The sequence below is a fragment of the Oncorhynchus tshawytscha genome, linkage group LG17, assembly GCF_018296145.1.
Source record: "Oncorhynchus tshawytscha isolate Ot180627B linkage group LG17, Otsh_v2.0, whole genome shotgun sequence".
Classification (NCBI taxonomy): domain Eukaryota; kingdom Metazoa; phylum Chordata; class Actinopteri; order Salmoniformes; family Salmonidae; genus Oncorhynchus; species Oncorhynchus tshawytscha.
In genome coordinates this window covers 1790119-1814472 of record NC_056445.1, presented here as the reverse complement: position 1 = coordinate 1814472, position 24354 = coordinate 1790119, and the positions used below count along the sequence as shown (strand labels likewise).

Sequence of the window (24354 nt, the reverse complement as noted above, 5' to 3'; positions counted from 1 at the left end):
TATTCTTGTTCTGAGAAAGTAAGGATATTCCATGTGAGAAATTCCCAAGAAACTGAAGATCTTGTACAACGCTGTGGACTACTCCATTCACAGAACAGCGCAAACTGGTTCTAACTAGAATATAAAGAGTGGGAGGCCCCAGTGCACAACTGAGCAAGAGGACAAGTACATTAGTGTCTAGTTTGAGAAACAGATGCCTTAAGGGGGTTAAGTGGTCAGATGTCATATAAGAAATGGCTTCCATATAAAAAATACCACTACTGGTTACTACAGCCCTCAGTACACTGTACCACACAGAGAGGGTACCTACCCAATGGTGCTCTCTCTCTCTCTCTCTCTCTCTCTCTCTCTCGCTCTCTCTCTCTCTCGCTCTCTCTCTCTCTTTCAACTTGTGGATAAAATCTTTACATCCCTGAAAATGAATAAGCTCTTGGCATCTTTTTATATTTATCCAAAGCGTTTGACACGGTTGATCATAAAATAGTTTTTCATGATTATACTTAGAATTGTCGAAATAGTTTTATGTTTATGTAAGAGAACAATGTGTTTTTGTGAACGGCTGTGCATCTACCAGGGTTCAATGTGCAAACTCCTTCAAGACTGTTGGGAAAGCATTCCAGGTGAAGCTGGTTGAGAGAATGCCAAGAGTGTGCAAAGCTGTCATCAAGGCAAGTATCTAAAATATGAATATATTTTGATTTGTTTAACACTTTTTTGGTTACTACATGTTTCCATATGTGTTATTTTATAGTTTTGATGTCTTCACTATTATTCTACATTGTAGAAAATAGTAAAAATAAAGAAAAAACCCTTGAATGAGTAGGTGTCTCCAAACTTTTCACTGGTATATATATATTTGGTGATTACTGATCAATTAATTTATACATCTATATTTAGTAGATTTTTCTTATATGTTTGAACAAACTTTTTAGATTTGTTTACTTTGTACTTTTGTGGTGTGGTTTTCATATAAGCTTTCATATAAGCTTTCATACCTTCACACAGCGCTTTCATTTGTTTTTATCTGTATTGTTGTCTATCACTTGTTTTCTTTGGTATAAATAAATAATGGCTTTGCGAAGTTGCTGGATATTGGCGGGAATTGGAGCACGCTGTCGGACATGCTGATGCAGAGCATCCCAAACATGTTCAATGGGTGACAAGTCTGGTGAGTATGTAGGCTATGGAAGAACAGGGACATTTTCAGTTTCCAAGAATTGTGTACAGATCCGTGCGACATGGGACCATGCATTATCTTGCTGAAATTTGATAAATGGCACGACAATGGGTCTCAGGATCTCGTCACGGTATCTCTGTGCATTCAAATGGCCATTGATAAAATGCAATTGTGTTAGTGGTGAGTAGTTTATGCCTGCCCATACCATAACCCCACCGCCACCATTGGGCACTCTGCCCACAACATTGACATCAGCAAACCACAGTTGTGAGGCCGGTTGGACGCGGCTTATGGAAGAGAAATGAACATACTTTGGCAACAGCTCTGGTGGACATTCCTGCAGTCAGCATGCTAATTGCACGCTCCCTCAAAACTTGAGACATCTGTGGCATTGTGTTTTGTGACAAAACTGCACATTTTATAGTGGCCTTTATTTTCCCCAGCACAAGGTGCACTGTGTAATGATTATGCTATTTATCAGCTTCTTGATATGCCACACCCGTCAGTTGGATGGATTATCTATGCAAATGAGAAATGCTCACTAACAGGGATGTAAGCAAATTTGTGCACAACATTTTTGAGAAATACGCTTTTTGTGCATATGGAACATTTCTGGGGTCTTTTATTTCAGCTCATGAAACATGGGACCAACACTTAATAAAGGCAACACTACATGTTGCCTTTATATTTTTTGTTTAGTTTTCATTGGGAAGGCAGATAAAGCGTTTTCATCAAAAACATTCAGTTTTGCATGTCAAAACACAGAATCCCACAGGGGTAACCCAGGCCGGAAGGGTAACCCACAAGGGTGACCCAGGCCAGATAATCGAATCCCCTCAGTGAAAGGTTGCCACAGGTTAAGGATATTACATTGAAATGCCTATTTACTGTTCCATCTCACTGCACAATCCACTATCTCACCAGTCCACCTCGGAAATGTATAAACTTGATATCAATTGTCGAAAGCATCTAGACATGATCTCCCCTTTCCTTTAGACTAGCATTTGGTTTTCAACAGCGGAGACCTGTAACCTTTCCGTCTATCGCATCGACCTTTGCAACATCATTTTAACATTGAAATTCAGTCTCCACTGTCCCATTGATCATTAACATTTCAGGACAAGACAGACAGCTTTTCTCAGCCAGTCGAAATCATGAATCAGCATAATTTGTATGGATATATACAAAGAAATGTTTATATAAAAACAGGTCTAACGAAACCAAATGCAGCTAGTTTGCTGATTTTTCTATCTTCAGTTTGAAGTGATTGTGTTAGCTGTGTATTTGGCTAGCTCCTGGCGAGAGAGCAAATGTTCTATGCCACGCGAAATCGAGCATTAGTAGCTCATTGTTATGGGTGTATCGAAATAAATTTCACTAGAAAAATGCTGAAACAAATGCAAATGCAGCAACTTTGCTGTTATTCTGGCTGCACTGTTTGACGTGACTGTGTTGCCAGCCAGCATGGCAACGGAACATTTATAAAGAAATGACTGGGTCGCGTCTATACTCTAGATATAGAACAAAAAACTTCACGACTGGGTCGCATCTCTGGCAACCTAACCAATAGAATGAACGACCAGCAGTCTTTGGTAGCGACTATAGATTTGTGTCGGGACTAAATCTCATGGAAGGACGAAATAGTATGAATAAATTCATCAAAATAAAGTTTTAATGAAAATATGTCAATCATTATTTGAATATGTTGGCAACCCGTTGTATAAAAGTTATAATGCCGGTGTTTGGAGGTGTCAATATATCCTCCAAATACTGGCTTCTCTGGCATTATCACTTAAATAATATGAAAGTGTCAATCTGTTATGTTCCGAATGGCATCCTACTCCCTTTATAGTGCACTACTTCAGAAAAAGTTATAGTGCACAATGTTGGAAACAGGGTATTTCTCTGAGTCTCTAGGGGTTTAGCTCACCGGGGCAAACATTTCAGATTAAGAGATTTCCAGTTAGCCTACTTCATGGATCATCCCAGACATTCATCTTAACAGATTAACACAGTGACATTGACATTTCACTAATATGTTCTGTCAATATCACAATGTAAGTGTCTGTTTTGTTTCTGTCTGTCTTTCTGTCTGTCTGCATGCCTGTCTATCTGCCTGTCTTCTGACAGTGTCACAGTAACACAGAGAGCGGTGGAGGAAGATATAGATAAAGGGAGAGAAAGAAAGATGGACCATATGGCCTGACATGGCATGCTGCTTCATCCTGTGCTGCCAAGCCAACTTCGGGAGAGAGAGAATGAGAGAAAGGAGAGAGAAAGAGAATAACAGGAGGACAGAGGGCGATATTCAGAGCAGGGACAGAGAAAGAGAGTAACAGGAGGACAGAGGGTGATATTCAGAGCAGGGTGTGACGTGGTGAGGTTGGACCAAGGTACAGAGAAGAGACCAGACGAGGAATCAGTGGTTAAGGATAAACATAATACTTTACTGAGAAATGGTAATGGAAGGATCACAGTAACACTGGGGAACCAACAAACACTAAGTCTAAACGCACGCACGGACGGACGGCAAAGGAAACCAGAAAACACACCTCTTTTAACAGGGACATCATAATGAGTAATAGGACACACCTGAGTGTCATTAGTGTCTCTAGGACGGTCTCTGCTACCCTCTGGTGACAGGTGGAACCATGACAGTCTGAGTGTCCAAGGAGAGGTTGTCCTCTCGACAGGCCAGTTCCGTCTGGACCTCCTCACGCAGTCCTCTTCTGAATATCGCACGAAGCGTCGGCTCATTCCATCCACTTAATGCTGCAACTGTCCAAAAGGTGACCGCGTACTCAGCTGTAGTCTGGTCCTCCTGCTGTAGTTGGAGTAGGCGCTCACCCCTCTCTGCCCTCCGGTGGATGATCGAAGATACCTCTGAACAGAGCCATGAACCCCTCATACGAATCCAGCTCCTCCTCTCCCAGATGGCCGTGGCCCATTCCGACGACCGCCCAGTCAGCAGAGAAATAACCATGGCAACCTTGGACCTCTCGACGGTTGTGGCTCCCATCTGGTGGGCAAAGTAGATGGAGCACTGTAGTAGGAAGCCACGGTATTTAGATGGTGTGCTGTCACATTTATCTGGGAGGGACAAACACTTACCTAAGAGGGTTGTTGAATGGGCTGGTGTGCTGGCTCGCTGGGTCGACTGGTGGTGGAGTATCCTCCTCTAGTTCAAGTCAACGCCTCTCAGATATGTTCATCCCCAGGTGCGCCATCTGGTCATGGTGTTGACTAAGTAGGCATCCCTGTTCGTTGACCATCAGGGAGTTCTGATTTCCTGCTGTTTCCATTTGTTGAGGCAGTATTCTGTAACGTAATGATTGATGCCAGGTAATGATTGATGCCAGGTGCTCATGATGATGGTTGCCAGGACCAGTGGTTAGTAAACCGGCATCTGCGAACGCCGGAGTGGAGGAGTGGGAGTAGACGTGACAAGACTGCTGCGACACCCGGGAGGCCCTGCCGTGATTTTCTTATATACCGTATGACTTTACTTGCATAAAAACCTTGATTGAAACATGTGAGAGTAAAGTCATACTGTATAAAAAAAGTAATGACAGCTGTGATGGAAACAGGAAGTGTCAGGAAATTATGACATGGTGTGTTGTCCTCCCACTACGACTCAGGAAACAATGCAGTTTATTAGGCTACAGATTAAATAAGTTATGATGAACTTCACAGGTTGGTGAAAATTCACAGTGATGAGCCTGAAGCTCCTTTCCAATAAATATTGAGGGTCTTATTCTGGTGACATGATGATCGATGCTTGACTGCTGTATGACAAATAAAAATACATTTAATGTGCTCTATGCCATCACACACTGGTTTTTATCCCCAAGAAGTCTGGTGGATACACACCACTGGTGGGATAATTCCACTGAAGTAAAAATACTTGAAAGTACTACAGTTGTGGCCAAAAGTTTTGAGAATGACACAAATATACATTTTCACAAAGTCTGCTGCCTCAGTTTGTATGATGGCAATTTGCATATACTCCAGAATGTTAGGAAAAGTGATCAGATGAATTGCAATTAATTGCTTTGCACAAAAAGGGCTTCACAGGCAAGGATATTGCTGCCAATAAGATTGCACCTAAATCAACCATTTATTGGATCATCAAGAACTTCAAGGAGAGCGGTTAAATTGTTGTGAAGAAGGCTTCAGGGCGCCCAAGAAAGTCCAGCAAGCACCAGGACCGTCTCCTAAAGGCGATTCAGCTGTGGGATCGGGCACCACCAGTACATAGCTTGCTCAGGAATGGCAGCAGGCAGGTGTGAGTGCATCTGCGCGCACAGTGAGGCGGAAACTTTTGGAGGATGGCCTGGTGTCAAGAAGGGCAGCAAAGAAGCCCCTTATCTCCAGGAAAAACATCAGGGACAGACTGATATTCTGCAAAAGGTACAGGGACTGCTGAGGACTGGGGTAAAGTCATTTTCTCTGATGAATCCCCTTTCCGATTGTTTGGGGCATCCAGAAAAAAGCTTGTCCGGAGAAGACAAGGTGAGCATTACCATCAGTCCTGTGTTATGCCAACAGCAAAGCATCCTGAGACCAGTCATGTGTGGGGTTGCTTCTCAGCCAAGGGAGTGGGCTCACTCACAATTTTGCCTAAGAACACAGCCATGAATAAAGAATAGTACCAACACATCCTCCGGGAGCAACTTCTCCCAACCATCCAGGAACAGTTTGGTGACGAACAATGCCCTTTCCAGCACGATGGAGCACCTTGCCATAAGGCCAAAGTGATACTAACTAAATGGCTCGGGGAACAAAACATCGATATTTTGGGTCCATGGCCAGGAAACGCCCAGACCTTAATCCCATTGAGAACTTGTGGTCAATCCTCAAGAGGCGGGTGGACAAACAAAAACCCACAAATTCTGACAAACTCCAAGCATTTATTATGCAAGAATGGGCTCCCATCAGCCAGGATGTGGCCCAGAAGTTAATTGACAGCATGTCAGTGCGGATTGCAGAGGTCTTGAAAAAGAAGGGTCAACTGCAAACATTGACTCTTTTCATCAACGTCAAGTAATTGTCAACAAAAGCCTTTGACACTTATGAAATGCTTGTAATTATACTTCAGTATTCCATAGTAACATCTCTCAAAAATATCTAAAGACACTGAAGCAGCAAACTTTGTGGAAATTAATATTTGTGTCATTCTCAAAATGTTTGGCCACGACTGTACTTAAGTCGTTTTTGGGGTATCTGTACTTTACTCTACTATTTGTATTTTTGACTATTTTTCCTTCACTACATTTTTAAAGAAAATTATGTAGTTTTTACTCCATAAATGTTCCCTGACACCCAAAAGTACTCGTTACATTTTGAATGTTTAGCAGGACAGGAAAATGGTCTAATTCACACACTTATCAAGAGAACATCCCTGGTCATCCCACTATCTCTGACTTCACTAAACACATGCTTTGTTTGTAAATGATGTCTGAGTGTTGGAGCGTAAAATCAAGGAAATTAAAATCAAATAAAATCAAGGAAATGATTCTGTCTGGTTTCCTAAATCATTTATACACTGCTCAAAAAAATAAAGGGAACACTAAAATAACACATCCTAGATCTGAATTAATTAAATATTCTTATTAAATACTTTTTTCTTTACATAGTTGAATGTGCTGACAACAAAATCACACAAAAATGATCAATGGAAATCAAATGTATCAACCCATGGAGGTCTGGATTTGGAGTCACACTCATTAATTAAAAACCACACTACAGGCTGATCCAACTTTGATGTAATGTCCTTAAAACAAGTCAAAATGAGGCTCAGTAGTGTGTGTGGCCTCCACGTGCCTGTTTGACCTCCCTACAACGCCTGGGCATGCTCCTGAGGAGGTGGCGGATGGTCTCCTGAGGGATCTCCTCCCAGACCTGGACTAAAGCATCCGCCAACTCCTGGACAGTCTGTGGTGCAACGTGGCGTTGGTGGATGGAGCGAGACATGATGTCCCAGATGTGCTCAATTGGATTCAGGTCTGGGGAACGGGCGGGCCAGTCCATAGCATCAATGCCTTCCTCTTGCAGGAACTGCTGACACACTCCAGCCACATGAGGTCTAGCATTGTCTTGCATTAGGAGGAACCCAGGGCCAACCACACCAGCATATGGTCTCACAAGGGGTCTGAGGATCTCATCTCGGTACCTAATGGCAGTCAGGCTACCTCTGGCGAGCACAAGGAGGGCTGTGCGGCCCCCCCAAAGAAATGCCACCCCACACCATGACTGACCCACCGCCAAACCGGTCATGCTGGAGGATGTTGCAGGCAGCAGAACGTTCTCCACGGCGTCTCCAGACTCTGTCACATCTGTCACATGCTCAGTGTGAACCTGCTTTCATCTGTGAAGAGCACAGGGCGCCAGTGGCGAATTTGCCAATCTTGGTGTTCTCTGGCAAATGCCAAACGTCCTGCACGGTGTTGGGCTGTAAGCACAACCCCCACCTGTGGACATCGGGCCCTCATACCACCCTCATGGAGTCTGTTTCTGACCGTTTGAGCAGACACATGCAAATTTGTGGCCTGCTGGAGGTCATTTTGCAGGGCTCTGGCAGTGCTCCTCCTTGCACAAAGGCGGAGGTAGCAGTCCTGCTGCTGGGTTGTTGCCCTCCTACGGCCTCCTCCACTTCTCCTGATGTACTGGCCTGTCTCCTGGTAGCGCCTCCATGCTCTGGACACTACACTGACAGACAAGAAGGCAAACCTTCTTCCCACTTCTCGCATTGATGTGCCATCCTGGATGAGCTGCACTACCTGAGCCACTTGTGTGGGTTGTAGACTCCATCTCATGCTACCACTAGAGTGAAAGCACCACCAGCATTCAAAAGTGACCAAAACATCAGCCAGGAAGCATAGGAACTGAGAAGTGGTCTATGGTCCCCACCTGCAGAACCACTCCTTTATTGGGTGTCTTGCTAATTGCCTATAATTTCCACCTGTTGTCTATTCCATTTGCACAACAGCATGTGAAATGTATTGTCAATCAGTGTTGCTTCCTAAGTGGACAGTTTGATTTCACAGAAGTGTGATTGACTTCGAGTTACATTGTGTTGTTTAAGTGTTCCCTTTATTTTTTTAAGCAGTGTACTTTTACCTTTGATACCTAAGTATATGTTAGCAGTAATATTACTTTTGATACTTAAGTACATTTTAAACCAAATACTTTTGGACTTTTACTCAAGTAGAATTTTATTGGGGGACTTTCCCTTTTACTTGAGTCACCTTAATAGAAAATATCTTTACTTTTACTCAAGTACGACAATTGGGTACTTTTTCCTCCACTGGAAAATGTGCATATTTTCTTTGTGGATTTTAGAATATTCACATAAAATCTGTCGCCAATTGGATGGGAACCTAGTTTCTGCTACAAATTCAATGACAGGGCTGAAAGCAAAAACATTTTTACCTTACAATTCAGTCTAAGGACGTCCGATGACTGTGAATCACCCGAAGGACCTTACAATTCATTTATTTAACCTTTATTTAACCAGGAAAAGCCCACTGAGACCCAGAGTCTCTTTCCCAATGACGACCTGGCCAAGAAGGCAGCAACAATCAATACATTACAAAATTAAAACATACAACAATACAATACAATTCAACAACATGATCCACACCAAAGACAGCATTTACACTCCTCTGCAACAGAGTCTCCCATCAACATTTTAAATTCATTCAGTGGACCTAATATATCTTGATGAAGCATGGGTTGTAGACTATTCCATGCCTCTGGTGCACAAGTCGAGAAGGCAGTTTTGCCTAACACGGAGCCCAAACCGGCTGCGAGCGTGTGCCATCGTGCGCTATCGTGCATAAATTTATGTTTTCCCCCTACACCAAACACGATCACGACACGTAGGTTAAAATTGTGTTCTGTCAGAAGATAGTTCCTAAACCAATTTACTGCCCCTTCACTGAGACCAATGTTACGGAGTCTAGCTAGCAACAATCATGTTCAACTGAATCAAAGGCCTTTGATAAATCAACAAAAAGAGCAGCACAATGTTGCTTTTTATCAAGTGCATTTATGATGTAATTTACCATAGCTACAGTTGTGGTGCTGTACCCCGATCTAAAGCCAGACTGAACCCCGCTCAGTATGTTGTTTTCATTTAAGATGTTTTTTAACTGGGAGTTCAATAGGGATCCATAGACTTTGGCCAGGATAGGGAGTTTAGAGATAGAACGATAGTTATTAGCATCTGAGGGATCTCCACCCTTTAGTAGTGGGAGGACATAATCTGATTTCCAAATGCTGCGTATGGAATTGGTCAAGAGACTCAAGTTGAAAATGTGAGCCACAGGTTCAGTAATAATACCAGCTGCTATCTTCAAGAAGTAGGGATCCTTTTTTAGTGTCTATTGCCTTTAGCGCTTTAAAGACCTCAGCATTAGAAACAGGCTCAAAGTTAAAATGGTTCACATGAGGGCCAATATCATGGTTTACTGTAAAAGAGCTTACATTAGAGGCCTGGGCCCCACCATTACCAAAAACTGAACCAGCAGATATGAAGTGCTTATTAAAAAAAACCTACAACATCAGCTTTATCCTTCACTTCATTATAGAATCCATCATTAAATGGTCAGGAAGGCAAGAGGAGACATTAGAACCTGACACTGATTTGATTAGCTTCCAGAACTTTGTAGGGTTGTTTAGGTTCTCTGTGACTGCATTTAGATACAAGTCTTATTTGGATCTCCTAATCAATCCTGTACATTTGTTTCTCAGCGCACTGGAGGAGGCCCAGTCAACAGGAGCATTTGTATGTCTAGCTTGAGTCCAAGAGACATTTTTCTTTCTAATTAATTCTGCCAAGTTATCTGTAAACCAGGTATTGTCCCTTCCAACAATTCTACATTTCTTCACAGGGGAATGCTTATCACAAACGGACACAAATGTCATATAAAACTAGTCCCAGGAGGTGTCAGCATCGGGAATCTGACTTACTCTGTCAATATTATGGTACAGATCATGTACAGTGCCTTGCGAAAGTATTCGGCCCCCTTGAACTTTGCGACCTTTTGCCACATTTCAGGCTTCAAACATAAAGATGTAAAACTGTATTTTTTTGTGAAGAATCAACAACAAGTGGGACACAATCATGAAGTGAAACGACATTTATTGGATATTTCAAACTTTTTTAACAAATCAAAAACTGAAAAATTGGGCGTGCAAAATTATTACATATTATATTATATATATATATTATATTATATTATAGCTTTGAGATAGAAGCTGTTTTTCAGTCTCTCGGTCCCAGCGTTGATGCACCTGTACAAACCTTGCCTTCTGGATGATAGCAGGGTGAACAGGCAGTGGCTCGGGTGGTTGTTGTCCTTGATGATCTTTTTGGCCTTCCTGTGATATCGGGTGGTGTCGGTGTCCTGGAGGGCAGGTAGTTTGCCCCCGGTGATGCATTGTGCAGACCTCACTACCCTCTGGAGAGCCTTATGGTTGTGGGCGGAGCAGTTGCCGTACCAGGCGGTGATACAGCCCGACAGGATGCTCTCGATTGTGCATTTGTAAAAGTTTGTTAGTGTTGTTGGTGACAAGCCAAATTTCTTCAACCTACTGAGGTTGAAGAGGTGCTGTTGCGTCTTCTTCACCACGCTGTCTGTGTGGGTGGACCATTTCAGTTTGCCCGTGATGTGTACGCCGAGGAAACTTAAAACATTCCACCTTCTCCACTACTGTCTCTTCGATGTGGATAGGGGGGTGCTTCCTCTGCTGTTTCCTGAAGTCCACAATCATCTCCTTTGTTTTGTTAACATTAGGTGTGAGGTTATTTTCCTGACACCACACTCCGAAAGCCCTCATCTCCTCCCTGTAGACCGTCTCGTCGTTGTTGGTAATCAAGCCTACCACTGTAGTGTCGTCTGCAAACTTGATGATTGAGTTGGAGGCGTGCATGGCCACGCAGTCATGGGTGAACAGGGAGTACAGGATAGGGCTGAGAACGCACCCTTGTGGGGCCCCAGTGTTGACGATCAATGTGAAGATGTTGTTTCCTACCCTCACCACCTGGGGGCAGCCCGTCAGAAAGTCCAGGACGCAGTTGCACAGTGCGAGGTCGAGACCCAGGGTCTCAAGCTTATTGACGAGTTTGGAGGGTACTATGGTGTTAAATGCTGAGCTGTAGTCGATGAACAGCATTTTTACATAGGTATTCCTCTTGTCCAGATGGGTTAGGGCAGTGTGCAGTGTGATTGCGATTGCATTGTCTTTGGACCTATTGGGGCAGTAAGCAAATTGGAGTGGGTCTAGGGTGTCAGGTAGGGTTGAGGTGATATGATCCTTGACTAGTCTCTCAAAGCACTTCATGATGACAGAAGTGAGTGCTATGGGGCGATAGTCGTTTAGCTCAGTTACCTTAGCTTTCTTGGGAACAGGAACAATGGTGGCCCTCTTGAAGCATGTGGGAACAGCAGACTGGGGTAGGGACTGATGGAATATGTCTGTAAACACACCAGCCAGCTGGTCGGCGCATGCTGAGGACACAGCTAGGGATGCCGTCTGGGCCGGCAGCCTTGCAAGGGTTAACATGTTTAAATGTTTTACTCACGTTGGCTGCGGTGAAGGAGAGCCCACAGGTGTTGGTAGCGGGCCATGTTAGTGGCACTGTATTGTCCTCAAAGCGAGCAAAGGATTGTTTAGTTTGTCTGGGAGCAAGACATCGGGGTCCGCGACGGGGCTGGTTTTCTTTTTGTAGTCTGTGATTGACTGTAGACCCTGCCACATACCTCTCGTGTCTGAGCCGTTGAATTGCGACTCTACTTTGTCTCTATACTGACGCTTAGCTTGTTTGATTGCCTTGCGGAGGGAATAGCTACACTGTTTGTATTTGGTCATGTTTTCGGTCGCCTTGCCCTGATTAAAAGCAGGGGTTGCACTTTCAGTTTTGCACGAATGCTGCCATCAATCCACGGTTTCTGGTCGGGGAAGGTTTTAATGGTCGCTGTGGGTACAACATCACCGATGCACTTGCTAATAAACTCGCTCACTGAATCAGCGTATACATCAATGTTGTTGTTGTTCGACGATGTCCGGAACATATCCCAGTCCACGTGATCGAAGCAATCTTGAAGCGTGGAATCAGATTGGTCTGACCAGCATTGAACAGACCTGAGCACGGGTGTTTCCTGTTTTAGTTTCTATCTATAGGCTGGGAGCAACAAAATGGAGTCGTGGTCAGATTTTCTGAAAGGAGAGCGAGGGAGGGCTTTGTATGTGTCACGGAAGTTAGAGAAACAAAGGTCCAGAATTTTGCCAGTTCGGGTCGCGCATTCGATATGCTGATAAAATTTAGGGAGCCTTGTTTTCAGATTAATCTTGTTGAAATCCCCAGCTACAATATATGCAGCTTCAGGATACGTGGTTTCCAGTTTACATAGAGTCCAATAAAGTTATTTCAGGGCCGGAGACAATTCTCTTGGTAGATAATGCTGTTGGCATTTGATTGTAAGGAATTCTAGATCAGGTGAACAAAAGGACTTGAGTTCCTGTATTTTGTTATCATCACACCACGACTCGTTAATCATAAGTCATACACCCCCGCCCTTCTTCTTACAAGAGAGAGGTTTGTTTCTGTCGGCGCGATGCGTGAAGAAACCAGGTGACTGTACCGACTCTGATAACGTCTCCTGAGTGAGCCATGTTTCCATGAAACAGAGAATGTTAAAATCTCTGATGTCTCTCTGGAGGGGCAACCCTTGCCAACAATCTACCTTCTTGTCACGAGACCGGACATTGTTTAGTAGTATACTCGGGAGAGGTGGGCGATGTGCCCGTCTACGGAGCCTGACCAGAAGACCGTTCCGTCTGCGCCTTCTGCAGCGTCGATGTTTTGGGTCGCCTGCTGGGATCCGATCCATTGTCCTGGGTGGTGGACCAAACAAAGCATCCGCTTCGGGAAAGTCGTATTCCTGGTCATAATGTGGGTAAGTTGACATTGCTCTTATATCCAATAGTTACTCCTGGCTGTATGTAATAAGACTAAAGATTTCCTGGGGTAACAGTATAAGAAATTATACATAAAAAATACTGCATAGTTTCCTTAGAACACGAAGCGAGGAGGCCATCTCTGTCGGCGCCGGAAGTACAATATAGGCCAAGGAATTAACTGCAATTCAGTACTCATCTATAAAACAAAAGCAATTTAGATCAAAAGAGTCCATATTAACAAAGGAAATTGAAGGACTAACAGTACAGTTAGATAGCAAAAAAATGGTACTATAGAGGCACAGAATAAGTTAGAGGAAAAACAAAAAGAAATGGAGGAACTTTTCAAGAAAGATCTAGAGTAATATATTATAATAATAAAGCGAACTGGATGGAATATGGGGAAAAATGCACCAAATTCTTTTTCAATCTTCAATATAGAAATGCTACCAACAAAATGTATTAAAACTTGTTACAAATGATGGAGTCACGCATGATTCACCAAATTATATTTTGAAAGAGGAAGTAAAGTACTTTAAGAATATGTTTTCATTTCAGGCTCCTCCATCTCCACTAACTGAAACTAATTGTATGGATGTTTTTCCTAATATTAAATGTAAAATTAATATCTGTTCAGAAAGACACATGTGAAGGCCAAATTACAGAGGAGGAACTGCTTGAGGCAATTGGGGCCTTTAAGATGGGAAAACTCCAGGGCTGGATGGCATACCCGTGGAAGTATACAAAACTTTTTTGGTATACTCAAAGGACCATTATTGTCTTGTTTTAACCACTCCTATATAAATGGTAGATTATCAGACACGCAAGAAGAAGGTCTGATATCATTATTACTGAAACAGGACCCAAGCGATATATATAAAGTCCATTAAAAAAATTGGAGACCTCTTACACTTCAGCATTGTGATGCAAAAATCCTGGCAAAATGCTTGGCACATAGAATTAAAAAAGTATTGTCAGATATTTATTCATCCTTATCAGACAGGTTTTTTACATGGACGATACATTGGAGATAATATAAGACAAGTACTGGAAACAATAGAACACTATGAAATATCGGGGACACCAGGCCTGGTTTTCATAGCTGATTTTGAAAGGCTTTTGATAAAGTACGACTGGAGTTTATATATAAATGCCTAGAACATTTCAATTTTGGGGAATCTGTTATAAAATGGGTTAAGGTTATGTATAGTAACCCTAGGTGTAAAATAGTAAATAATGGCTACATCTCAGAAAGTTTAAAACTATCTAGAGGAGTAAAACAAGGTTGTCCACTATCGGCATATCTATTTATTATTGCCATCGAAATGTTAGCTGCTAAGATTAGATCAAACAATAATATTAAGGCATTAGAAATCCGTGGCCTAAAAACAAAGGTGTCATTGTACGCTGATGATTCATGTTTTCTTTTAAAACCACAATTAGAGTCTCTCCACTGCCTCTTAGAGGATCTAGATATTTTTGCTATGCTCTCTGGATTAAAACCAAATTATGATACCATATACCATACCGTACCATATTACGTATTGGATCACAAAAAATGCACATTTTACATTACATCTAGTTTACCAATTAAATGGTCTGACAGAGATGTGGACATACTCGGTATACAAATTCCAAAAGAAAGAAATGATCTCACTCCAATACATTTTTATAGAAAGTTAGCAAAAATAGATAAGATCTTGCTACCATGGAAAGGACAATACCTGTCTATTTGTGGAAAAATCACCCTGATTAACTCTTTAGTTATATCACAGTTGACCTATTTGCTTATGGTTTTGCCTACACCTAGTGACCTGCTTTTTAAATTATGTGAACAAAAAATATTCCATTTTATTTGGAACGGCAAGCCAGATAAAATTAAAAGGGCCTATTTATATAACGAATATGAATTCAGTGGGCAGAAATGATTACATATTAAAGCATTAGACCTCTCACTAAAGGCATCAGTCATACAAAAGTTATACTTAAATCCAAACTGGTTCTCTAGTCAATTGGTACGAATGTATCATCCTATATTCAGGCAGGGCCTTTTCCCCTTTATTCAGATTACACCTGCTCACTTTCGGTTGTTTGAAAAGGAAATAATCTCCAAAATATCTTTCTTTTTTAAACAAGCCTTAGAAAGTTGGTTGCAATTTCAGTTTAATCCAGAACTATTGCAAAGTAGACTGTGTCTGTAAAATGTGTATAAGATGTATAAATTGAAGGTAAAAGCAGAAGTGTTTATTAGTTTACTCCAATTGGGGGATTGGCGGTAGGGTTTGCGGGGAATAATAATAAAGGTATATTCTTTAAAAAAGTATGTATGTCCATATAGGTATGTGTATGTATATATGTGTATATGTATGCATGCGTGTAATATATATATATATATATTTACCCCAAAAATATGGGGGATTGGAAATGATGCAGACAATTACATTGGAAGCAACATTCTTTCCACAATATTAAGCTGATCCACCCCTTAAAAAAAATATATATATATAAAAAAAAATATATATATATAAAAATATATATAAATAATAGTATTTAAAAAGAATCAACCTTGATTAACGTGGACTGAAGGGCATCAAGTCCAGGATTATCGGAGAGCAGAAGCCGAGTGCAGTCATTTAAGGGTCTGTTTGCAGCGGCTAAGGAAGTTCCTTCTCGCCATCTTCAATTGTTGTGTTGTTGCATCAAACTGACTGTACACCGATTTAATGAAAGGAGGCGCTAGGGAAATTCGCTGGTAAAATTAGCAGATTAAAGAATGAGTTAAATTAGCGTGTGTAGGACCACTTGCAGCAGTTTATTTAGCACATGTTGGACCGCCTGCAAGCACATTTGCAAGTGCTTATTTTAGGCGTTACTTTAGCACGTGAGGATGTTAATTTAACGCGTGCACGCATTAATTTAGCGCCTGCACCTGCTTACTTTAAACACATAGCGTTAAAAAGATAACGGTTTGACCCCAACGGCGTTCCATACTTCAGAAGGCGTACCTGTAGTATCTGGGATCTACATCTGTTTATATTAGTTACTGTGCTGTTACTAAGCAGTAATGCATTACGGCAGTGTTACGTTACTACACCTAATAGGAAATGCACATGCGCACTGGGGTGCCGCGAACTGTAGAGCACGAGGGTTTTTGACTAAATGAAAACTAACGTCTCATTGAACCCATTGAAATTAGGCGATCTCAGTGGAGAAATATTGGCAAGAAAAAAAAGGAAGAAGGAACGTAAACACGGTGTGTACATTATTGCAAATGAGTGCAGTGAATTAAGTAATTGCAGAAACTTCTGAAGTGAAGAATTAGATGAAAATTAAGGAATACAAGGAATAAGGAAACTGAACAATTAACTGTGAAAATGGCAACCATTGGTCAAGTACCAGAGTTTGAGGCTACAAAAGAAGATTTTGATTCCTATTTGGAGCGTTTTGAGCGTTGGCTGGCTGCAAATCAAAGATGGAAAGAAAGCAGACGTATTTCTCAGTGTTTTGGGTCCAACTGAGTATGGATTGCTGAAAGGTCTCATTGAACCAATGAAAGCAGTGGAATTGAACTATGCAGAACTGACTGAAACTCTTTCAAGGTATTTCAAGCCTAAGCCAATTCTCATTGCAGAACGTTTCAGATTTTACCAACGTCACCAGAGTCAAGGGGAAACTGTGGCTGACTACATCCTTGCTTTGAAAAGGCTGGCAAGTACATGTGACTTTGCACGATTTCTTGATGATGCTCTCCGAGACAAGTTTGTATGTGGTCTCACAGGTGAAGCATATCACAGAAGGCTCCTGTCAGAGAAGGACCTGACCTTTAAGAAAGCCTGTGATATAGCACTTGGACTCGAGCTTGCCCACAGGGATACTATTGAGCTATCGGGACATGCAGAACGTCAGAAAGGTGTTCACAAGGTCAGTGATGCACGTGGTGGAAAAAGCTCACAGGGGTCACACTTTTTTCAGTCCCGTCCTCAAGGTTACACAAGAACAAAGCAGCCCACATCTCAAAGGTCTAAGCCAAGTTGCTACAGATGTGGGGGAGATAATCATCAGCACAGTGAATGTCGATTCCATTATGAAAAGTGCCACAATTGTGGAAAGGTTGGACATTTACAGAGAGTGTGTAAAGCCTCAAAACGCACAGCAAGAGCGCACAAAGTGTCAGACGCAGCACAAGAAGAGGAAGGTACAACTGAAACAGTAGTGGAACTGTTCACAGTGTACACAGCTCAACAACTAAAAGATGGAATCTATCTCAACATGGAGTTAGCGGGAAAACCAGTAAAAATGCAGCTGGACATCGGAGCGTCTGTATCTCTGGTTCCAGAGAGACTCTACGAAGAAAAACTGAAAGAGTGCCCTCTTCAGCCCGCGTCCATCCGCCTTTCTTCATACACTGGTGACACTATTCCTGTGTTAGGGCAGATCCAGGTACCAGTCCGGTATGAGGGGAAGGAGTGGACGCTACCGCTTGTCATTGTTAAAGGAGAAAAATCAGCCTTGTTAGGCAGAAACTGGCTACAAAAGGTCAAGTTGAACTGGGGAGAAATCTTCAGTCTCAGAAATGACAAACCAGTGAGTCAGGCTACACTCACTAACATGCTGGAGACGCACAAAGAACCTTTCAAAGATGGCTACGGTGAAATACAAGACTTCACAGCAAAAGTCAGAGTGCAAGAAGGAACCAAGCCTATCTTTCACAAACCACGTCCGGTTCCCTATGCTCTTAAGGAAGCAGTAGAGAAGGAACTGGAACGCCTACAGAAGAATAACATAATCACGAAAGTATCGAGGAGCGACTGGGCCGCTCCGATTGTTGTAGTCCCAAAGAAAGACAAGACTGTCAGAATGTGCGGTGACTACAAGGTCACAGTAAATCGCTGCATACTACCAGAGGAATATCCACTACCAAATGCTGAAGATCTGTTTGCCACTCTAGCTGGTGGGAAGGTTTTCAGTAAGCTGGACCTGGCATTCGCTTATCAGCAACTGAGGCTGGATCCGGAGTCAGAACAGTATCTGACCATCAATACACACAAGGGGCTATTCAGATTCAATCGCTTGGCCTATGGAATCTCGACAGCTCCAGCGATATTCCAACAAACAATGGATCAGATCTTGGACGGTATAGACCATGTTGTGTGCTTCATGGACGACATTCTCGTGTCAGCACCAACCATTGGAGAGCACCTTGTAGTGCTGGACAAAGTGATGTCAAGACTGGAGAAATACGGAGTGAGAATGAAATACAGCAAGTGTGAGTTCCTCCAGGAGTCAGTGGAGTATCTCGGATACAAGATTGATGCACAAGGCCTGCACCCAACCAACAGCAAGGTGGAAGCAATCGTAAACGCACCAGCACCCACAAATATCTCAGAGCTGAGGTCATTTTTGGGGCTCCTGAACTATTACGGAAAGTTTGTGGCAAACTTGTCCACATTGTTGCATCCGCTTCACCAACTGCTGCAGGCCGATACAAAGTGGAATTGGTCCCCACAATGCGAAGAAGCATTCAAGACTTGCAAACAGCGTCTGCTAAAGAGCAAGTGGCTTGCCCACTATAACACAGAGATGAAGCTGAGACTTGCGTGTGATGCATCTCCATACGGAGTAGGAGCCGTCATCTCACATGTTCTACCATCAGGTGAAGAACACCCTATTGCATTTGCATCAAGGACTCTGTCACCAAGTGAGAAAAATTATGCTCAAATTGAGAAGGAAGCCCTGAACATAATATTCGGAGCAAAGAGGTTTCACAAATACCTCTACGGAAGGAAGTTCCAACTGCTGACAGATCACAAGCCTCTGTTGGCCATCCTTGGACCAAAATCAGCTATACCAACCCTTGCTGCACTTCGAATGCAATGTTGGGTTCTGATATTGTTAGCCTACGACTACGAGATTGAGTACAGACGATCCAGTGATCATGCAAATGCCGATGCACTATCAAGACTACCGTGCAATAGTGACTCCGACAGTGAAGATGATAGAGCAGTCTTCCAGATCTCTCTCATTGATGAACTGCCCATATCTGCTTCTGACATAGAAGAGGAAACAAGGAAAGACCCAGTGCTTTCCAAAGTCTTGGACTTAACATTAGGCGGTTGGCCAACCTTCGTAAATGACGATAACCTTCGTCCATTCATCGACAAGAAAGACCAGTTGTCCACTGATCAAGGGTGTGTTCTGTGGGGATCAAGGGTGGTGGTACCTCACAAATTCCAGAGGAGACTGCTATCTGACCTGCATGAGGGACATCCAGGGATCACTCGAATGAAAGCACTCGCTCTCAGTTATCTGTGGTGGCCTGGACTGGATCAGGACATTCAACAGCATGTAGGCCACTGCTCACCTTGTGAAGCTGTTCGCAACAAGCCTGCTGCTGCACCTCTTCATCCATGGTCCTGGGCTGCTACACCTTGGGAACGCATCCATGTGGATTACGCCGAAATTGACAAGCAACATTTCCTTGTTGTCGTCGATGTCCATTCCAAGTGGATGGAAGTGTTCCCTACTCAACTGACCACAGCTGAGAAGACCATCAATCTTCTCAGACACCTGTTTGCATCCTTTGGACTAGTCAAGGAGCTCGTATCGGACAATGGCCCTCCGTTCACGTCAAACGATTTTGAAATGTTTCTCAAGAACAACGGAGTAAGGCACATCCTGTCACCACCTTACCATCCGGCATCAAACGGAGCAGCGGAGAGAGCCGTGCAAACCTTTAGGAAGGCCTGGACTAGACTCGAGGTTCAGTCTGTGCCCACCCACCAAAGGATTCCGCGGTTCCTGTTTACTTACCGTAACACACCACACACAGTAACGGAATGTACACCAGCTGAACTGTTTCTGAAACGCCAACCACGTACCCGCCTGACATTGTTGAAACCAGACTTGTCAAGCACTGTGGCAAAGCACCAGCTACAGCAGAAGAAAGCTCATGACAGACACTCAAAGACTGTCAGAGAATTCAAAGAGGAAGAGAGGGTGATGGTACGTGATTTCAGACACCCCAAGCGCCTGTGGAACTCAGGTGTGATCTTGCAACGCAGAGGACCTTTGACTTACCAAGTCCAAATTGGTCATCGCCAGGTCAACGTTCATGTGGATCATCTGCTACGGTCCAACGCCCCAGCAGAGACACGCCGAGAGAACAAGAACAATAACGACCCCCAGGACTATTCTCCTGACTGTGGACGTACGGGAGAGACCGAGCCTGACCTTCCACCCGAACCTGGCCCACCACAGGAAGCCCAGGAGGAGCGGAGATATCCTATTCGACAGCGAAGGGCACCTCAAAAGCTTGACCTGTGAGTTGAGCTGGTTAAGGAGGTAACGGACAGTAAAACAAACACTTTAATATGTCCTAGATAAAAGGAAAGAAAAAGGACATTACCTGGGTTAGTTATTAGGACACAAACTCCATCTTCGGGGCAGAATAATCCCCTGGATTTGTGCTGGGCTCTGAAAAGTCTGCTTCAACCCAGTAGTTGAAAAATGTTTAAGAATGCATTGTTCAGATATTGCATTAGTAGTTACCTAACATATTTACCTTGTTCTCTGGGAGTTAAACACTATGGGGGAGGAGTGTGGTATCTGGGATCTACATCTGTTTATATTAGTTACTGTGCTGCATGTAATGCATTACGGCAGTGTTATGTTACTACACCTAATAGGAAATGCACATGCGCACTGGGGTGCCGCGAACTGTAGAGCACGAGGGGTTTTGACTAAACGAAAACTAACTGTACTCCCGTCTCCTGCCTGGTCATTTCTCCACAACACAAATATTACAGTACCAAAATATAATTTTTCTCAAAAGTGGGTTAGAAGTTAATCAACTTTCAATGCAGAATTACTTTCCCAATGTTCCGTAGTGTATGGTATACAATTTTCTAGCGCTGAGTCTCTACTTTTATCCAATGTAAAAAAAAAACACTATTTCAAATGTTGCCATATAAGACCGAATCGAGCCGGTCTATCACATTTTTTGTTTTATTGAGAATGGAGTTGAGCGTTCCTCAGCTAGTGTATTTCGTGTACCTTTCAATCAATCTATCGCCTATTTTAGCACATGCATTAGGTTTGATCGCGCAAACTGATGTCCTAACAAAATCTGGTTCTTTTCGCATGGTTATTCGTTATAAATCCTCACCGTTATAACTTATTCAAAAGAACCATTTTCCGCTGCGAGCAGGGTTCGAACCTGCGCGGGAAGAACCCATTGGATTTCAAGTCCAACGCCTTAACCACTCGGCCATCGCAGCTTATGCTTATTTTAGATGATATTATAAATAATGAACAATTCTTGTAAGGCGTCGACGATTCCGTGAACGTTATAAAACCAGGCAGTTTGGCTAGCTAGTTTGATTATAAGCTACCATCCATAACGTGGATAGTATTGAACTAAATAGCAATTGTACTGTCTGACACAAATATCAGTAAACATCGCTGATCTAGCTACAACGCACAGTAGCAAGCATAGCTAACTTAACGTTCGCCATCAAGAAGCTAACGTAAACATCATAATGTTGTGCGCCACTGTAAACGTTGTCGACATCAGATATTGCAATGAATGTAGAATTAAAGACTAAATGCATAAATCACATACCAACCAACTTGATTAACAAGTTGCTAACATCGACATAAAACCCTAAATATTACAGGAACTAGGTTCAAATAGCTTAAATACTTTCTACAGCAATATCACGTGGGGATGTAGCTCAGTGGTAGAGCGCATGCTTCGCATGTATGAGGCCCCGGGTTCAATCCCCGGCATCTCCATGTTTTCCTAAGATTATGTTTTATTGTTTTTATTTCACCTTTATTTAAACAGGTAGGCCAGTTGAAAACAAGTTCTCATCAACAAACTGCGACCTGGCGTAGATAAAGCAAAGCAGTGGTACGCAAACATCCGGGAAAAGCATTTAGCCACACTAGCAAGGCGGCAGGAGTCTTATGGCTTGGGGGTAGAAACTGTTGAGAAGCCTTTTGGACCTAGACTTGGAGCACCGGTACCGCTTGCCGTTCGATAGCAGAGAGAACAGATGAGACAGCCTATAGTGAGGTCAGAGACCTGGCTGTGTGGTGCCAGGAAAACAACATCTCCCTCAATGTGAACAAGACAAAAGAGATGATCATGGACTACAGGGAAAGGTGGGCCGAACATGCCCCCATTCTCATTGACAGGGCGGATCGAGAGTTTCAAGTTCCTTGGTGTCCACATCACCAACACACTATCATGGTCCAAACACACCAAGTCAGTCGTGAAGAGGGCACGACAGCACCTTTTCATCAGGAGACTGAAAAGATTTCGCATGGGTCCCCAGATCCTCCAAAAGTAACTGCTCGGCACACGACCGTAAGGCGCGACAGAGGGTAGTGCGTATGGCCCAGTACATCACTGGGGCCAAGCTGCCTGCCATCCAGGACCTATATACTAGGCGGTGTCAGAGGAAGGGCCAAAGAATTGTCAAAGACTCCAGTCACCCTAGTCATGGGCTGTTCTCTCTGCTACCACACGGCAAGCGGTACCAGGGCGCCAAGTCTAGGTCCAAATGGCTTCTTAGCAGCTTTTACCCCAAGCCATAAGACTGCTGAACATTTAATCAAATGGCCACCCGGACTACTTACATTGATCCCCCCCCTTGACCAACCTGTACGTCCGCACATTGACTCAGTAACGGTACCCCCTGTATTTAGCCACGTTATTATTATTTTATTGTGTTACTTTTTATTTAATTTTTTACTTTGGTTTATTATGTAAATATTTTCTTAACTCTATTTATTGAACTGCATTGTTGGTTAATTAAGGGCTTGTAAGGAAGCATTTCACTGTAAGGTCTACCTACACCCTTTGTATTCGGCACATGACAAATCAAATTTTATTTTGTGGAAAATTGTGTTTCTTAAAGAAAGTACTGTAAAACTACAATTAATAGCCCAGGCATGTATTTGCTTCAATCACTGAGCTCTTATTAGAGATAGGTTTCTGTTTGAACCAAGTGTTTATTTCCTAATGCACACAGCTTTTGCTCAATACATTGTTGAAAAGACTACCACACTGTATATTGTGACCAGTATGACCAGTGTAAACATTAAAATAACAAATCCAACACTGATCAGAGGTGCATTTAATTGAAGTTTTATGGTATGCATATTTTACCTTTTTTTTTCTCGCCTTCTCGCAATTAAATCGAGTTAAGGAGGAAACGGATGCATTTGCAGCCTGAATGGAAATTGTTTTATGTATGAACCGTCCACAAGCGATCCGAGTGTATAGCCGGCTGCATAGATACCCTTTGGATGGTAGAATGAAATGACTCAATATCGCCATCTGCAGGCTTTTGGGCTTAAACTCAGTCAACTACTTGTTGACAGTGGCTCACAATAACCTTTTTATTTTTTATATATATTTTTTATTTCACTTTTATTTAACCAGGTAGGCAAGTTGAGACCAAGTTCTCATTTACAATTGTGATCTGGCCAAGATAATGCAAAGCAGTTCAACACAGAGTTACACATGGAGTAAAACAAACATACAGTCAATAATACAGTAGAAAAATACGTCTAAATACAATGTGAGCAAATGAGGTGAGATAAGGGAGGTAAAGGCAAAAAAAATGCCATTGTGGTGAAGTAAATACAAGTAAAACACTGGAATAGTAGATTTGCAGTGGAAGAATGTGCAAAGTAGAGATAGAAAAAACGCAGTGCAAAGGAGCAAAATAAATAAATAAATACAGTAGGAGGAGAGGCAGTTGTTTGGGCTAAATTATAGATGGGCTGTGTACAGGTGCAGTGATCTGTGAGCTGCTCTGACAGCTGGTGCTTAGGGGGAGATAAGTGTTTCCAGTTTCAGAGATTTTTGTAGTTCGTTCCAGTCATTGGCAGCAGCAACCTATGTGGATATCAACAGCAAACTCTGTATTAAAATAGTGTAGGCTGCCACCACCTAAATAGACACATGCATTAGTAATACTGTAGCGTATCACATAACGTATGTACGTAAATTAAAAACATGGTTCCACTGGGGCTCGAACCCAGGACCTTCTGCGTGTAAAGCAGACGTGATAACCGCTACACTATGGAACCACTTGGAAACTTTGATTCCGGTATGCCTTAAAATATGTTGCGTACTGTTAATATGTTGTGTACTGTTACAAATGGGACTATACACTTTGCGATGTTCATTTCAAGTGGCA

The 24354-nt window shown here is 42.7% G+C and overlaps 1 protein-coding gene and 3 non-coding genes across 4 annotated transcripts in view; 1 reads left to right on the top strand and 3 right to left on the bottom strand.

The window, feature by feature from the left end:
- The window catches only part of LOC121838636 (NLR family CARD domain-containing protein 3-like), a 733752-nt gene that overhangs the window by 683966 nt on the left and 25432 nt on the right, over positions 1-24354 (bottom strand). The gene's annotated exons all lie outside the window — the stretch shown is intronic.
- On the bottom strand, positions 21336-21417 carry trnas-uga. The gene has a single exon. It is a non-coding gene; the product is annotated as a tRNA-Ser (tRNA).
- Positions 21863-21934, top strand: trnaa-cgc. Its single transcript has one exon. It is a non-coding gene; the product is annotated as a tRNA-Ala (tRNA).
- On the bottom strand, positions 24172-24244 carry trnav-uac. The gene has a single exon. It is a non-coding gene; the product is annotated as a tRNA-Val (tRNA).